The following is a 4,298-nucleotide window of genomic DNA, read 5'->3' as shown; positions in this document are numbered from 1 at the left end:
CACTGATACTTTCCTGTATACTGCCATTAGTGTACTGTGACACACATACTGTACAATGCATTCCTCCTCAATGATACTTTCCTGTATACTGCCATTAGTGTACTGTGACACACATACTGTACAATGCATTCCTCCTCACTGATACTTTCCTGTATACTGCCATTAGTGTACAGTGACACACATACTGTACAATGCATTCCTCCTCGCTGATACTTTCCTGTGTTCTGCCATTAGTGTACTCTGACAAACATACTGTACAGTGCATTCCTCCTCACTGATACTTTCCTGTGTACTGTCATTTAGTGTACTGTGACACACATACTGTACAATGCATTCCTCCTCACTCATACTTTCCTGTGTACTGCCATTTAGTGTACTGTGACACACACACTGTACACTGCATTCCTCCTCACTGATACTTTCCTGTATACTGCCATTAGTGTACTGTGACACACATACTGTACAATGCATTCCTCCTCACTTATACTCTCCTGTATACTGCCATTAATGTACTGTGACACACATACTGTACAATACATTCCTCCTCACTGATACTTTCCTGTATACTGCCATTACTGTACTGTGTCACAAATACTGTACAATGCATTACTCCTCACTGATACTTTCCTGTATACTGCCATTAGTGTACTGTGACACACATACTGTACAATGCATTCCTCCTCACTGATACTCTCCTGTATACTGCCATTAGTGTACTGTGACACACATACTGTACAATGCATTCGTCCTCACTGATACTTTCCTGTATACTGCCATTAGTGTACTGTGACACACATACTGTACACTGCATTCCTCCTCACTCATACTTTCCTGTATACTGCCATTAGTGTACTGTGACACAAATACTGTACAATGCATTCCTCCTCACTCATACTTTCCTGTATACTGCCATTACTGTACTGTGACACACATACTGTACAATGCATTCCTCCTCACTGATACTTTCCTGTATACAGCCATTAGTGTACTGTGACACACATACTGTACAATGCATTCCTCCTCACTGATACTTTCCTGTATACTGCCATTAGTGTACTGTGACACACATACCGTACACTGCATTCCTCCTCACTTATACTTTCCTGTATACTGCCATTAGTGTACCGGGACACACATACTGTACAATGCATTCCTCCTCACTGATACTTTCCTGTATACTGCCATTAGTGTACTGTGACACACATACTGTACACTGCATTCCTCCTCACTGATACTTTCCTGTGTACTGCCATTAATGTACTGTGACACACATACTGTACAATGCATTCCTCCTCACTTATACTTTCCTGTATACTGCCATTAGTGTACCGGGACACACATACTGTACAATGTATTCCTCCTCACTGATACTTTCCTGTGTACTGCCATTAGTGTACCTTGACACACATACTGTACAATGCATTCCTCCTCACTGATACTTTCCTGTGTACTGCCATTAGTGTACTGTGATACACATACTGTACAATGCATTCCTCCTCACTTATACTCTATATATACTGCCATTAGTGCACTGTGATACACATACTGTACAATGCATTCCTCCTCACTGATACTTTCCTGTATACTGCCATTAGTGTACTGTGACACACATACTGTACAATGCATTCCTCCTCACTGATACTTTCCTATATACTGCCATTAGTGTACTTTGACACACATACTGTACAATGCATTCCTCCTCACTCATACTTTCCTGTATACTGCCATAAGTGTACTGTGACACACATACTGTACAATACATTCCTCCTCACTCATACTTTCCTATATACTGCCATTAGTGTACTGTGACACACATACTGTACAATGCATTCCTCCTCACTGATACTTTCCTGTATACTGCCATTAGTGTACTGTGACACACATACTGTACAATGCATTCCTCCTCACTGATACTTTCCTGTATACTGCCATTAGTGTACTGTGACACACATACTGTACAATGCATTCGTCCTCACTGATACTTTCCTGTATACTGCCATTAGTGTACAGTGACACACATACTGTACACTGCATTCCTCCTCACTCATACTTTCCTGTATACTGCCATTAGTGTACTGTGACACACATACTGTACAATGCATTCCTCCTCACTCATACTTTCCTGTATACTGCCATTACTGTACTGTGACACACATACTGTACAATGCATTCCTCCTCACTGATACTTTCCTGTATACAGCCATTAGTGTACTGTGACACACATACTGTACAATGCATTCCTCCTCACTGATACTTTCCTGTATACTGCCATTAGTGTACTGTGACACACATACTGTACACTGCATTCCTCCTCACTTATACTTTCCTGTATACTGCCATTAGTGTACCGGGACACACATACTGTACAATGCATTCCTCCTCACTGATACATTCCTGTATACTGCCATTAGTGTACTGTGACACACATACTGTACACTGCATTCCTCCTCACTGATACTTTCCTGTGTACTGCCATTAATGTACTGTGACACACATACTGTACAATGCATTCCTCCTCACTTATACTTTCCTGTATACTGCCATTAGTGTACCGGGACACACATACTGTACAATGTATTCCTCCTCACTGATACTTTCCTGTGTACTGCCATTAGTGTACCTTGACACACATACTGTACAATGCATTCCTCCTCACTGATACTTTCCTGTGTACTGCCATTAGTGTACTGTGATACACATACTGTACAATGCATTCCTCCTCACTTATACTCTATATATACTGCCATTAGTGCACTGTGATACACATACTGTACAATGCATTCCTCCTCACTGATACTTTCCTGTATACTGCCATTAGTGTACTGTGACACACATACTGTACAATGCATTCCTCCTAACTGATACTTTCCTATATACTGCCATTAGTGTACTTTGACACACATACTGTACAATGCATTCCTCCTCACTCATACTTTCCTGTATACTGCCATAAGTGTACTGTGACACACATACTGTACAATACATTCCTCCTCACTCATACTTTCCTATATACTGCCATTAGTGTACTGTGACACACATACTGTACAATGCATTCCTCCTCGCTGATATTTTCCTGTGTACTGCCATTAGTGTACTGTGACACACACACTGTACAATGCATTCCTCCTCAATGATACTTTCCTGTATACTGCCATTAGTGTACTGTGACACACATACTGTACAATGCATTCCTCCTCACTGATACTTTCCTGTATACTGCCATTAGTGAACTGTGACACACATACTGTACAATGCATTCCTCCTCACTGATACTTTCCTGTATACTGCCATTAGTGTACAGTGACACACATACTGTACAATGCATTCCTCCTCGCTGAAACTTTCCTGTGTTCTGCCATTAGTGTACTCTGACAAACATACTGTACACTGCATTCCTCCTCACTGATACTTTCCTGTGTACTGCCATTTAGTGTACTGTGACACACATACTGTACAATGCATTCCTCCTCACTCATACTTTCCTGTGTACTGCCATTTAGTGTACAGTGACACACACACTGTACACTGCATTCCTCCTCACTGATACTTTCCTGTATACTGCCATTAGTGTACTGTGACACACATACTGTACAATGCATTCCTCCTCACTTATACTCTCCTGTATACTGCCATTAATGTACTGTGACACACATACTGTACAATACATTCCTCCTCACTGATACTTTCCTGTATACTGCCATTACTGTACTGTGTCACAAATACTGTACAATGCATTACTCCTCACTGATACTTTCCTGTATACTGCCATTAGTGTACTGTGACACACATACTGTACAATGCATTCCTCCTCACTGATACTCTCCTGTATACTGCCATTAGTGTACTGTGACACACATACTGTACAATGCATTCGTCCTCACTGATACTTTCCTGTATACTGCCATTAGTGTACTGTGACACACATACTGTACACTGCATTCCTCCTCACTCATACTTTCCTGTATACTGCCATTAGTGTACTGTGACACACATACTGTACAATGCATTCCTCCTCACTCATACTTTCCTGTATACTGCCATTACTGTACTGTGACACACATACTGTACAATGCATTCCTCCTCACTGATACTTTCCTGTATACAGCCATTAGTGTACTGTGACACACATACTGTACAATGCATTCCTCCTCACTGATACTTTCCTGTATACTGCCATTACTGTACTGTGACACACATACTGTACACTGCATTCCTCCTCACTTATACTTTCCTGTATACTGCCATTAGTGTACCGGGACACACATACTGTACAATGCATTCCTCCTCACTGATACTTT

Source organism: Pseudophryne corroboree, chromosome 3 (assembly GCF_028390025.1).
Source record: "Pseudophryne corroboree isolate aPseCor3 chromosome 3, aPseCor3.hap2, whole genome shotgun sequence".
NCBI lineage: Eukaryota > Metazoa > Chordata > Amphibia > Anura > Myobatrachidae > Pseudophryne > Pseudophryne corroboree.
The sequence above is the reverse complement of the archived record's forward strand: the minus strand, read 5'-3'. Positions refer to the sequence as shown.